This window comes from Diceros bicornis, chromosome 30 (genome assembly GCF_020826845.1).
Source record: "Diceros bicornis minor isolate mBicDic1 chromosome 30, mDicBic1.mat.cur, whole genome shotgun sequence".
In the NCBI taxonomy this organism is placed as follows: Eukaryota; Metazoa; Chordata; class Mammalia; order Perissodactyla; family Rhinocerotidae; genus Diceros; species Diceros bicornis.
Window position 1 is genome coordinate 13,718,978 of NC_080769.1, and position 15,610 is coordinate 13,734,587.

A 15,610-nucleotide genomic window follows, 5' to 3' on the forward strand; every position below is an offset into this window, starting at 1 on the left:
CCCAGAGCTTCAGCAGATAATAAGAATATGAGATAGGCTTTTACTGTTACTAATAGTAAAAGTCACTTAAAAAATAATAGTTCCCCAACACATGCAAAGCATCATTTGTAACAGCAAAAAACTGTGAACAATTTAAAAGCCCACTATGTACATGCTATATCATGGATGAACCTCAAAAACATTCTAAGTGAAAGCCAGTCATGAAAGACCACAAAAGATTCCATTTATATGATCCAGAATAGACAAACCTATAGAGACAGAAATAGATTAGCTTTAATCTGAGGGTAGAGGAAAGGGAAGGGAGATAGGAAGTAACCACAAGTGGGTACAACATTTCTCTTGGGAGTGATGTAAATGTCCTAAAATTAGATAATAGTGATTGTTGTACAACTCTGTATATATACTAAAAACCACTGAATTGTTCACTTTAAATGGGTGAACTTTACGGTATATAAATTATATCTCAATAAAGCTATTAAAAATAGATAAATAAACGGTCAACTTAATTAGGGAAAAAAAAGAGCCCAAAGAATGGATTAATAAACTGTGATATGTCCATATAGTAGAATATCAAATAGAAGTGAGATTCAAAAAATAGAGCTGGATGGTCACAAATATATTGCTAAGACAAAAAAGCAAGCTGCAGAAGAACACATACAGGACACCACTTATCCAAAGTCATCACACAGACAAAACAATATTAGGTATTGTTCAGGGATGAATACATACACAATGAAAGCAAAATTAGAAAAGCAAAGGAATGATAAACACCAATTTCAGGACAGTGGTTATCTTTGAGAGAGAGGGAAAGGAATGAGATTGAGCTTCAGTTTGGATTTATAATTGGGAGAAAAGGATATCAAAGAGATTTAAGGGAAGAATAGGGAAGAAGCTATCAGACAGTGTTCCATACCTCCGTGCTATGAATCAGGAAAGAGGGGTTCAATCAGAAGCAGTGAATGGGATAACTGGTAAGGAAAGCAGGAAGTCAATTTTTGGGGGGTCTATTGAAAAAGATAACCTGATGACCCCCAAACATAACAAAACAAATTCTATGAAGGCAGGAGGCTCTCTGCCTATCCAACTAACCTCTACACTCCAAAGTCCACATTTTCCTCTCTCCTGCACCAAATAGACACCAGACTCAGGAGAATCCACACCCACTTTATTTATGCTCCCCAGGAAGCCAGATAGTTAGTATTTTAGACTTGTTGGCCATATGACCTTAGTTGCAACAACTCATATCTGCCTTTGTAGAGTGAAAGCAACCATAAAGAATACAGACATGAATGGGTATGGCTGTGTTTCAGTAAAACTTTATTTACAAAAACTGTACACTGGCTTGCTAACCTCGGCCCTAGCGCCTAGCACACCACTAGGCACATTGTAGCTCTTCACGGATGTTGCGTATAGCTACATGAGAATTTCTACTTCCACTACCTAGAAAGTATAGCACGGGGAAGGGTGCATGGGGAGGTCCTAACTTTGAGAAAAGAGCTCCAGGCATTCCCAATAAGAAAACTGAACATACTTTCCTCTCAGGAGTTACTGTAGATATAGTCAACACATTAATTACGTAAACTTAGAGTTTCTTTCTTCAAGAGAAGATTTTGATGCTCACCAAAGGAACTCACTCCTCAAGAGCCTTGCCAAACACAAGCCAACGTGTCTCCTGCTGCATTAAAGAGATCCTCAATCAAAGGGCAGCTAAAAGGAGAGCCACTCTGAACCCTAAAAACAATTCATTTCAAAGAACTTTTCACTATCTCTTGGATTTACCAGATGATAAACTGAGCACACACTGCAGCCTTCCCTTTTTACTCCAAGACCACATGAAAGACTAAAAACAAACAAATAATCACAACTGCATAACTGTACTGGAATACCAGAAGAACCCTCTGCGGCTGAGAAACCATGAGGGATGCCTGAAATGTGGAAAACTAGATCTGACAAGATGGAGCACACAGCCTAAAACAGGCAGAGAGGAGTTCGGCAGCCGAGAAGTGGGAGAACACAAGAAGGCTCCAGGCCCAGAGAGGGGGCTCAAGGGATAGTCTCTGGATGATCCATCACCACCAGCAGCAGGAAGAGCCAGGTGGGTCAACCCCTGCACTCTCCTCTCACCCCCTCAGGTCCCACGTGCAGCAGGCAACTGGAGACAGGATTCCCAGAAAACACGGGCGCTTGAGTAGGAAAAGCAGCGCAGTACGCTGGCTCTCTAGCAGTTCCCCAGAGCAACAGGGTGCACATCTACCCAGAGGGCTGGCCGTCCAGCAGTTCCGCCAAGCAGCAATCCCACTTCTCCTCCACTTCACGAAAAAGAAAGGGATCTATTTATCCCTAATAGGCAGTTGGGAAATTATCCTATTTGTACACAAAGATGCCAAGGAATCAAGATAAAGAAGATATTTAAGGGCTGGCCCCATGGCTCAGCGGTTAAGTGCGCGCGCTCCACTACCGGCGGCCGGGGTTCGGATCCCGGGCGAGCACCGACGCACCGCTTCTCCGGCCATGCTGAGGCCGCGTCCCACATACAGCAACTAGAAGGATGTACAACTATGACATACAACCATCTACTGGGGCTTTGGGGGAGAAAAAAAAAAAAGGAGGATTGACAATAGATGTTAGCTCAGAGCCGGTCTTCCTCACAAAAAAAAAAATAAATAAAACTGTTTAAAAAAAAAAAAGAAGATATTTAAAGAATTAAAGATGGTACAAACATGCAAATAGTGAGTCTGTATAAAAACACACTCCACAGGTTTTGAAATAAACCCCCAAAATGAGTTTCCCACCACCTTCCTCTTCCAATCTTATAATAAGGCTTCCGGCTCCTCAAACGTAAAGCTGAAGCCACTCCTGTCAGTGACAGCTAAGCGTATGCATTTTTGTGTGAGCCTGCACAGTATTTAACAGCAGCATTAGAAAACCATGAATCACGCCTGAGGTTCCACTGTAACACTGAGTTCTCACTACTGGAAGTCAGATGCCAAACTACAGCATTGGGTTTTAGATTTCCCTTAAAGCAGCTTGGAACTCAAGAACTGCAAAACATGGGTGATATTTTGGGGAGAAATGGTCAAAAGGCTAAGGAAAATTTCAAATTGCAGCATTTTGGTTAAAAATTCAGGCCATAAATACCGATACAGTTGCCAAATAGAAAATTTTAACATCTTTAGTGATTAGTATTTTTTCAAGTAGTATGTATCTTAGGTCCTCATTTTTATACCGTGTTAGTCAACAAGGACTATTAATTATCACTAACATTTACAAAGCACTTAAAATGTGATAGGCACTGTTCTAAGGGATTCTACTCATGGATTATTCCCCTCTCGCCTCACAAGAACCCTGTGAGGTACAGAGTAGCCCACTTATAAATGAGAACACAAATGCTGAGAGGGATTAAGTGGCTTCTCCAAAGTCACACTACTGCCAAGAGACCCAGCAGTTTGAATCAGAGCTGGGATCTTAACCAGTATGTTAGACTGACTGATTATAATTTCACTAGATTCAACATGAATTTATTGAACATTTATAATGTGCATCAAAGACTACAGCCAGTGCTACAGAGGACACAAAACATGTAAAACGTGTGAAATTGATCCTCGCTCTCTAAGACACAAGATAACACTGGAGAGATCGACTTCCAGCATGACAGCGTGAGTAGCTCTGCTCACCTGCTTCTCGGGGAAACTAGTGAATTTTTTTTTAAAATAACACCATTTACAGCCCTTGGAAACGGTCCTAGGGCAAGACAGCAATCTAGTCACAAAAACCTAAGAAAATTCAGCATTGACAATACAACAGAGCATGGAAAAGTTTCAACCTAAAGACACTCTCAAGAACAGTGCAAGTTGTGGTGAAAAGCAAGTGGGAAGAGAATCCTGGATCTAATGAAGATACAGCCCAGACTATAGGCCAGCTAGTTTGTAGGAGAGAACCAGGGAATGAGACAGCTGGGAAGAGCCCTCTTGGGGTTCGTACAAGTACCAAACATTAACCTCAGAAACTAATCCCCGGCAGGAGCCACAATTTGACTGGATTAGTCTGTAGAGGAATTTATGCCCCAGGGCACTGCTGAAAACAACACAGCAATGGGCCACAATTGTGGAGGTTAACTGCTGGGTGTAATGAGGGCAAGAGTGGGAGAGAGTCCTACCTGTACCTGTCATCCTAGGGTGGCTCTGGGCATGCCCCAAACTGCACCACCCAGAGAGCAATATCAGAGGTCTAACACAGTGAGGAAGAAATACATCTCACTAAAATAATCCAGCTGGTATATAAACAAATAACAGTACCAAGCCCTGAAAGAGTCTGGGGGTGGGGGGCCAATACCCAGAGTTGCTACAATATGTTATCTAAAACGTCCTATTTATAGCAAAAAACTACCAGGCATGTAGAAAAACAGAAAAGTATGACCTATACACTGGGTAAAAGGCAGGCAACAGAAACTGCCTGTGAGAGCATCCAGATGTTAGATTTAACAGAACAGAGTTTAAAGTAGCTATTATAAGTATGTTCATAGAACTAAAGAGATGTACATAAAAGAAGTTATGATGACAATTTATATCAAATAGAGAATATCAACAAAGATAAAAATTACAAAAAAGAAACAAGTGGAAATTCTGGAGTTGAAAACTACAGTAACTGAAATCAAAAATTCAACTACAGGGGCTTGACAGTACATTTGAATTGGCGAAAGAATTAGCAAACTTAGATACATTAATAGAATTTATGCAAGCTGAAGAGCAGAGAGAAATAAGAATGAAGAAAAATAAACAGAGCCTGATAGAAATACGGGACCAATTAAATGCACGAACATACACAGAACTGGAGTACTGAAAAGAGAGGAGAGAAAGGAGCAGAAAAAATATTCAAGGAAATAATAACCCCAAACTTCCCAAATTTATTAAAAAACAATAACTTATACATGCAGGAAGCTCTAAGAACTCCAAGTAAGATAAACACAAAGAGACCCACAAACAGACACATCAGAGTAAAAAATGCTGGAGGTAAAAGACAAGGAGAAAAATGTTTAAAAGAATCAAGAGGAAAAATGATGAGTCACTTACAAGGAAACCCAATAAGACTGACAGCTGGCTTCCAGCAGAAACAGGGGAGGCCAGAAGGCAGTGGGATAGCACATAGAAAGTGCTGAAGGAAAAAACGTTAACTAAGAATTCTATATTCAGGAAAGGTACTGTTCAAAAATGAAGAAAAAATAAAGCCTTTGCTAGATAAAAATTGAGAGAATTCATTGCTAGTAGACCTGATTTACAAGAAATACTAAAGAAAGTTCTTCAGGCTGAAAACAAGTGACCCCAGGAAAGGTAATTATACATATGGTTTATCCTTTCTATTCTTAACTGATTTAAAAACCAATTGTATAAAATAATATCACACAATGTATCATGGCTTAAAACGCACAATTTAATGTAAGTGTAATGTATTTCCTATAACAGCCCAAAAGGAGGTGGATGGAAGCAAAGTTGCAATGAGCTAAGGAAATGACTGCAGATGGTAAAATGATAATTATAACAATGCAATGTTGAGTTTGTAACATTAACAGATATAATACATATAACAACAATACCAAAAAAAAAGGGAAAATGGGAATCAAGCTGCATAGCAGTAAAGGTTCTGCATATTACCCAAATTCAGCTAGTACAAATCTAAAGCTGATGAGACGTGTATAGTAAACCCCAGAGCAATGACTTAAAAAAATTCAAAAAAAAAAACTAAAAAAAAGATCACTAATGAAATTAAAATGCTACATTAGAAAATACATATAGAAAACAAAAACTAAAATGGCAGATGTAAATCCAACTCTATCAGTAACATTAAACGTGAATAGATTGAACAATCAAAAGGGAAAGATTGTTAGATGGGATTTAAAAAAACACGATCCAACTATATGTTGTCTACAGGAGACACACGAGAGTCACAGAGACAAAAACACTGAAAGTAAATGGATGGGGAAGAATATCATGCAAACAGCAACCACAAGAAATCTGGAGTGGCTGCACTAACATCAGACCACACAGACTTTAAAACAAGAATACTAGAGACAGTGACATTTTATAATGATGAAATAGTCAACATTTCAAGACAACAATTAAAAACATACATGCATCTATTAATGGAGCATTGAAATACATGAAACTTTTAACAGAAATGAAAACAGACAATTCAACAATAGTTGGAGACTTCAATACCCTCATACACAGCTGGTGGGAATGCAAACTGGTGCAGCCTCTATGGAAAACGGTATGGAGATTCCTCAAAGAATTAAAAATAGAGATGCCCTATGATCCAGCTATCCCACTACTGGGAATCTATCCAACGAACCTGAACTCAACAATCCCAAGGGCCTTATGCACCCCTATGTTCATTGCAGCATTATTCACCATAGCCAAGAAGTGGAAGCAACCTAAGTGTCCCTCGACTGATGACTGGATCAAGAAAATGTGGTATATATATACAATGGAATACTACTCAGCCATAAAAAAAGACAAAATCGTCCCATTTGCAACAACATGGATGGGCCTGGAGGGTATTATGTTAAATGAAGGAAGCCAGAAAGAGAAAGACAAACACTGTATGATCTCACTCATATGTGGAATATAAACCAACACATGGACAGAGAAAACTGTATGTGGTTACCAGGGGCAATGGGGGTGGGGGGTGGGGGGTGGGCACAAGGGGTGAAGGGAGACATATATATGGTGATGGACAAACAAACATGTACAACCCAAAATTTCACAATGTTAAAAACTATTAAAACATCAATAAAAAAAAAAGACAAAACTGAAGGGAAAAAAAAAAAAGACAGGACAAGATTACCAACCTTACAGAATCAAAAAGGATTATAAACAAATACTATGAATAATAGTACACAAATTAGATAACTTAGAGGAAATACACAAATTACTAGAAAAACACAAACTACAAAAATGACTCAAGATAATCTGAATAAACCTATAATAAGTGAAGAGATTGAATCAGTAATCCACAAACTATGCACAAAGAAAAGCCCAGGCCTAAATGGTTTCACCGCTGAAATCTACCAAACACTCAAGGAAGAATTAACAGCAATTCTTACAAAAAAAAAAAAAAAAAAAAAGAAGAGGAAGAAACACTTTCCACCACATTTTATGGGGGTAATATTACCCCTATACCAAAATCAGACAAAGATGTCACAAGAAAGCAAAACTACAGGGGCCAGCCTGGTGGCGTAGAGATTAAGTTTGCACGCTCCACTGTGGCGGCCCAGGGTTCACAGGTTTGGATCCCGGGTATGGACTGATGGACCGCTTGTCAAGCCATGCTATGGCGGTGTCCCATATAAAAAAAATAAATAGAGGAAGATGGGCACGGATGTTACCCCAGGGCCAATCTTCCTCCGCAAGAAGAGGAAGACTGGCAACGGATGTTAGCTCAGGGCTAATCTTCCTCACCAAAAAAAAAAAAAAGAAAACAAAACTACAGACTAATATCTCTTACGAACATGGATGTAAAAGTCCTCAACAAAATACTAGCAAACTGAATCTAGCAATATATAAAAAGAATTATACACCATGACCAAGTGGGATTTATCCTAGGGATGCAAAGTTGGTTTAACATCCAAAAATAATTAATGTAATACATCATACAAATAGAATGAAAAACAAAAAATCACAAGACCATCTCAGCAGATGTAGGAAAAAGCATTTGACAAAATTCAACACGCTTTCACGATTTAAAAAAAAACTCAAACTAGGAACAGAAGGGAAGTTCCTCAATATAAAGGGCATCTACAAAAAATCTCCAGTTAACATCATACTTAATGGTGACATACTGGATGGTTTCCCTTTAAGATTAGGAACAAGACAATGATTTCCACTCTTGCCATTTCTATTCTAAATTGTAGTGGAGGTTCTAACCAGGGCAATTAGGCAAGAAAAAGAAATAAAAGGCATCTATATCGGAAAGGAGGAGGTAAAACTATCTCTATTCGCATGAAGTGATCCTGTATATAGAAAACCCTAAGGAGTCTACCAAAAAACTATTAGAAGTAATAAATGAGTTCAGCAAGGTTGCAGGATACAAGATCAATATACAAAACCCAATTGAATTTCTATACATTTGCATTGAAAAGCCCAAAAGTAAAATTAAGAAAACAATTCCATTCACAATAGTATCCAAAACCAGGAATAAATTAACCAAAGAAATGCAAAACTCATACTCTGAAGTTGATTCTAAATTCATACGGAATTCTAAGGCAACAAGCTACAGCTAACAAAACAATTCTGAAAAAGAAGAATAAATAGTGTAAGACTCATACTTCCCAATTGCAAAAGTTACTACAAAGCAACAGTTGTCAAGACAGTGTGGTACTGGTACAAGGACAAACATACAGATCAATGGAACAGAACTGAAAGACCAGAAATAAACCTATACACCTGTGGTCAACTGATTTTTCACAAGGGTGCCAATGGTGCTGTGACAATTGAATAGCTATATGCAAAAGAATGAAGTTAGACCCTAACCTTATCCCATAAGCAAAAGTTTACTCAAAATGGATCATACACTTCAAATGAAGAGCTAAAACTATAAAACACTTAGAAGAACACACAGGCATAAATCTTCATGACCTTGTATTTGGCAATGGACTCTTAGATCTGACACCAAAAGCAGAAACAACTAAATAAATGAATAAATAAGTTAAACGTCATCATCAAAATTAAGAACTTTTATGCTTCAAAAGACACTATCAAGAAAGTGGAAAGACAATCTAGAATGGGAAAAAATATCTGCAAATCATATATGGAATGAGGAACTTGTATTCGGAACATATATTAAAAAGCTCTTGGGGCCAGCCCGGTGGTGTAGCAGTTAAGTTCGCGCGCTCCACTTTGGCGGCCCAGGGTTCATGGGTTCTGATCCCAGGCACAGACCAACGTACTGCCTATCAAGTCATGCTGTGGCTGCGTCCATATAAAGTAGAGGAAGACGGGCACGGATGTGAGCCCAGGTCCAATCTTCCTCAGCAAGAAGAGAAGGATTGGCAACAGAAGTTAGCTCAGGGCTGATCTTCCCCACCTCCTCCCCCCAAAAAACTTCTTACAATTCAGTAATAAAAAGACAACCCAATATAAAATAGGCAAAGAATCTGAACAGATATTTCTCCAAAGAAGATATACAAATGGCCAATAAGCACATGAAAAGATGCTCAGTATCATTAGTCATAAGGGAAACGCAAATCAAAACCACAATAAGATACCACTTCATACCCACTAGAATGGCTAAAATTAAAAAAGTTAGATAACAAGTGTTAGTGAGAATGTGGAGAAACTGGAACCCTCAAACACTGCCACAGGAATGTAAAATGTTGCAGCCACTTTGGAAAATAGTCTGGCAGTTTCTCAAATAATTAAACATAGAGCTACCATGTAACCCAGCAATTCTACTCCTAGGTATATATCCAACAAATGGAAACATGTCCACACAGAAACTTGTACATGAATGTAACAGCATCACTCATAATAGTCAAAAGGTGGAAACAACCCAAATGTCCAAAGACACACAAACAGATAAACAAAATGTGGTATATCCACACAATGAAACATTATTTGGTCATAAAAAAGAATGAGATACTGACATATGCTACAACATAAATGTACCTTGAAAATATAATGCTAAGTGAAAGAAGCCAGCCAAAAAAAAACCCATATACTATATGATTCTATTCCTAGGAAAGTCAGAATAGGGAAATCTATAGAGACAAAAAAGTAGCTTAGTGGTTGCTTAGGGATGGGGTAAACAGGGTCAGGGGATAAAGGGATGGTAGCTGAAGGGTTCAGGCTTCTTTTTGAGGTGATGAAAATATTCTAAAATTTACTGTGGTGATGGTTACACACATCTGTGAATATATTTTAAAAAACCACTGAATTATAAACTTTAAATGGGTGAATTGTATGGTATGTGAATCATATCTCAATAAAGCTGCCTAAAAAATGTAGTAGCCAGCTCCAAAAAAAAACATCATAGTGAAGAAAGCAGAATGTAGGGTCAGAGAGCAACATCGCTTTTGTTCATCATTAATCCTTCCTGCCCTTAAAGCCATGCCTGCATGTTTGCAAAAAAAAAAAAAAAAAAAAAAAAAAAGGACTAAATGAAGTAGACGAGTGACAGGAAAAAAGCAGGGTAGGAAACCTGGATTTCACCACATGAAAAGAGCACAATTCTACACTATGCAATGTCACCAAAAATTAGACATAAAAATATCCTCACTTATACCTGGACATACAAACTACTAAAAACTAACTTACCAAATAAATTTCTGAAACATCAAATGAGTCTGTGTAAGGCTTTGTTTGAAGAACTTAACTTGTATTAATTGATTTAATCCACACAACCACCCTATGTGGTACATATATAGCTGATCTTCATTATTTACAAGTTCCATATTTGTGAATTCACCTACTCACTAAAAGTTTTTTGGAATCCCAAATCAGTATTTGCAGCATTCTCATGGTCATTCGCAAACATGAGCAGAGCAGTGAAAAATTTCAGTCTATCAACACACACGTTCCAGTTGAGGTCAAACAAGGTGACACTCTGCCTTACTTCAGCTCTCATACAGAAATGACCAGAGGATAGAGATGGTAGGGAGCAGTGTGGTGTAATGCAAGAAGCTCCAGTTCTTTCGAGTTTAGGAGAGTTTAAGTCATTTTCCCAAGATCAGAAAGCTAACGAATGGAGGACTGTATGAGCCAAGGACACAAAGTGAAGAAATTGATGGTTGAATGAATTAATAGTTAAAAGGCTAAAAAAGAGATAAAACGAGATCATAAAAAATACTTACACCAAAAGAAGAAAAAATGGAGAAGGGAAACAAAAAACAGATGAGACAGAAAACAAACAGTAAGATGATAGATTTAAATCTAACCATATCAATAATCACATTCAACGTAAATGTTCTAAATGCCCCAATTACAAGGCAGAGATTGTGAAAACAGTGTGGCAGTTCCTCAAAAAGATAAACACGGAATTACCATATGATGTTGCAATTCCACTCATAGGTATATACCCAAAGAAATGAAAGCAGGAATCACTCACAGGTATACACCCAAAGCACTGATGTGGCATACAGATACTTGTCCACCAATGATCATAGCAGCATTATTCACAACAGTCAAAAGGTAAAAATAACCCAAGTGTCCAAACAAAATGTGATAAACACATACAATGGGATATTATTCAACCTTAAAGAGGAATGAAACTCTGATATATGCTAAACATGGATGAAACTAGAAAACATGCTAAGTGAAATAAGCCAGACACAAAATGCCAAATACTATATGACTCCACTCATCTTAGGTACCTAGAATAGGCAAATTCATAAGACAGAAGGTAGGGGAGAAGGGAGAACGGGGAATTATTGTGTAATGGGTATAGAGTTTCTGTTTAGGATGATGAAAAAGTTACAGAAATGAAGAGTCACAATGGTTTCACAATATTGTAAATGTACTTAATGTCACTGAATTCTAAACCTTATAATGGTTAAAATGGCAATTTTTATGTTACATATATTTTGCCACAATAAAAAAAAAAAGGGCAGAGATCATCAAACTATAAAAAAGCAAGACCCAAGTGTATGTTGCCTACAAAAACAAACACTTTAAATATAAAGACACAAACAGGCTAAAAGTAAAAGGATGGAAATAGACCATGCTAGCACTAGTCAAAAGATCTGGCTACATTAATATTGAACAAAGTAGACTTCAGAGCAAAGAATATTACCAGGGATAAAGAGGGCCACTTTATAACGATAAAGGAGTACATTCATCAAGAAGACATAACAATCCTAAGCATTTATGTACCTAATAAAAGAGCTTCAAAATGCAAGGAGCAAAAAACAATGGAACTAAAAGAAGAAACAAACAAATCCAAAAAATTATAATAGGAGATTTGCACACCCCTACCAATAATTGACAGAACAAGGAGACAGAAAATCAGTAAATGTTGTTCAAGTCTTTCATATCCTATCAACAAACGTGATAACATTTATAGAACACTCCACCCAATAACAGCAGCACATATATCTTTTTAAAGTCAAAATGAAACATTTACCAAGACCATATCCTGGGACATACAACAAATCAGATAAGCTTTTAAAAGATTCAAATTATGCAAAGCATGTTCTCTGACAGGGGAACTAAATTAGAAATCAATAACAGAAAAAAAGTCTGGAAAATCCCCCAAATATTTGAAAATTAAATAATACTCTTCTAAATAAGCAATGGGCCAAAGAAGAAGTCAAAGAGGATATCAGGAAATATTTGTTACTGAATGAAAATGAAAACACAACATGTCATTATTTGTGGCATAGAGTTGAAACAGTATCTAGAAGGCTGTTTATGGCACTCAACACCTTTATTAGAGAAAATGCAATGTACCAAAGCAATGACCTAAGTTCCCACCTTAAGAAATAAGGACAAGAAACGCAAGCTAAACACAAAGTGAGCATAAGAAACAAATAAGAGCAGAAGTTGATGAAAAAGAAAACAGAGAAACAACAGAGAAAAATCAATGAAACCAAAAGCTAGTTCTCTGAGATCAGTCTAACCAGACTATTAATGGAACAAAAGAGAAAAGACAAAATTAGTATCAGAAATAAGAGAGGTGACATCACCACATTTTCTATCAATAGTAAAAGGATAATAAGGAATACTATGAACAACTTTTGTCAACACATTTGACTACTCAGATGAAATGGACAAAACCTGTGAAAGTTAAAAATTACAACAGCTCATTCAAAAAGAAATAGATAATCTGAATAGCTCTATATCTACTAAAGAAATTGAATTTGTAGACAAAAACCTTCCCCCAAAACTTCAGGCCCAGAAAGCTTCACTGGTGAATTCTACCAAATATTTAAGCAAGAAATAACACCAATTCTAGACACACCCTTCCAGAAAACTGGGGAGGGTATATACCGCGCAGCTCAATCTGAGGCCAAGGTTACTCAAAAACTAAAACTAGACAAAGACATTTCAAGAACACTACAGACAAATATCCTTTTTGAACATAAATGTAAAAATGTAAATGAAGAAATCTTTAGCAAATTGAATCCAACAGTATATAAAAATAATATACCATGACCAAGTGGGATTTACCCAAGGAATGCAAGGCGAGTTTAACATTTCAAAATCAATGTAATTCATCATATTAAAAAACTTAAAACAGAAACCATGGGATGAATTAAAACTATAAAACATCTCTAAGAAAACACAAGAGAGAATCGTAGTGACCTTGGCTTTGGCAAAGATCGTTAAATACAATACAAAGAGCGGAAATATAAAAAAATATATATAAAACAGACTTCATTAAAATTAAAAACTTCTGTTCTGTGCACTGGTAAGAAGTAAAAAGGTAAGCCAGAGTAGGAGAAAATACCTGCAAAAGATATATCAACACGTAAGAAACTCTACAATTCAATAAGACAAACTACCCAACTTAAAAATGAGCAAAAGATCTGAATAGACACCTTGCTCGAGAAGATATACAGCACGCAAATGAGCACCTGAAAAGATGGTCAACATCATCTGTCATCAGGCAAATGAAAATTAAAACGACAACGAGATAACACTAGACTAGAACGGCTAAAACTCAAAAAGACTAACCAGACTAAGTGCTGGAGAGGGAGTGGAGCAACTACAGCCTGCACACATGCTGGCGGCAATGTAAAATCGTACAACCACTTTGGAAAACAGCTTGGCAAGTTTTTAACTAATCACACACCTACCACACAATTCAACCATTTCACTCCTGAGTATTTTCTCTAAAGAAATGAAAGCACATGTCCACACAAAGACTTGTACACCAATGTTCACAGAAGTGTTTTGTTTAATAGCCCAAAACTGGAAACAATCCAAATGTTCCTCAATCAGGTGAAGGAACAAACAAAATGTGATACATGCACAACACAGACTACTACTCAAAAATAACAAGAAATGAACTATTGATATATGTAAGAACATGGGCGAATTTCAAAATAATTATTCTGAATGAAAGTAACTGAGCCAGGTAAAACAAAGAGTACATATTATATAATTTCATGTATATAAAATTGTAGAAAATGAAAACTTATCTACAGAGTCAGAAATCAGTGGTTGACTAACGACAGGCAGCACACAGTTGTAGGGAGGAATAACAAAGGGCCAGAAGGAATGTTTTAGAGGTGACGCTCATTATCTTGATTATGGTGACGGTTTCATGGATGTACACATATCTCAAAATGTATTAAACTGTACACTTTAAATATGTGCAGTTTGTTGTAGGTCAATAATACCTCAATAAAGCTGCAAGAGGAGGAGGAGAGGAGGGGGAGAACAGAGAGACGAAAGAAAAAGAAATCACTCTAGGAGGACCAGGATCCAGAGTTCAGAGAGGGCAGTGAAAAAGGAGGTCAAGAAACAATCAAGGAGCATTCCCTAGAACTGAAGAACACAAGTCCTCAGCCTCAGAGTCAGCCAAGCACCGATCAAAATAAACTGAAATTTTAAAAAAATCTATACCTGAGTACATAATCATGAACACTTACACTACCAAGGATAAAGATCTTGAAAAAGTTCAGAAAGAAAAATAGATCAACTACAAAAGAACGAAAGCAGAACATAGAAATTAAGAGCATGGCCTTCCTGATTTTGACAATGGCTCTGCCATGTATTAGCCAAGTGACCCTGAGTACATTACTTAACCCCTCTGTGCTTCAGTTTTCTCATCTGTAATAGTAATAATAGTAAGTAGTAGTAGTCATGTGGTTGTTATGAGAATTTAATAAACTAATCTATAAAGTGCCTAGAACAGTGCCTGGTATGTGTTAAATACTACATAAGTATCGGTTAAATAAATAAATCACATTAACATTCAACTTCTCATCAAAGGGCCGGCCCGGTGGTGCAACCAGTTAAGTGCTAGCACTCCGCTGCGGTGGCCCGGGGTTCGCCGGTTTGGATCCCGGGCAGGCACTGACGCACCACTTGGCAAGCCATGCCGTGGCAGCGTCCCATATAAAGTGGAGGAAGATGGGCACGGATGTTAGCCCAGGGCCAGTCTTCCTTAGCAAAAAGGGGAGGATTGGCAGATGTTAGCTCAGGGCCGGTCTTCCTCACAAAAAAAAAAAAAACTCATCAAAAATACTGGATGACATAAGTCAAAAGAACAGCACTTTCAAAGATTTGAGGGAAACTAATTTGCAAGATCAAACTTGATGCCTAGCTAATGACCACTCATGTGTACAAGGGTAGAACAGATTCAGAAAACTCACACCCCGCACAGCATTTCTTAAGAATTCAATTGAGAATAAAAACCAAGGAAGGATTTAGGCCAAGAAAGATGATCAGAAAATAGTACCCTCAACTGAAGAAAGGAATTTTTAAAGATTTTATTTATTTATTTTTCCCCCAAAGCCCCAGTACATAGTTGTCTGTCTTAGCTGCACATCCTTCTAGTTGCTGTATTTGGGACGCGGCCTCAGCATGGCTGGAGGAGTGGTGCCTCGGTGCGCACCCGGGATCCGAACCCGGGCCGCTGGCAGCGGAGCGCACGCACTTAACCGCTAAGCCAC

General features: G+C 37.6%; 1 protein-coding gene across 1 annotated transcript in view; it reads right to left on the reverse strand.

Annotated features, from left to right (window-relative positions):
* Nucleotides 1-15,610, reverse strand: part of LOC131394480 (5'-3' exoribonuclease 2-like) — a 39,161-nt gene that overhangs the window by 21,661 nt on the left and 1,890 nt on the right. The window lies entirely within an intron of this gene.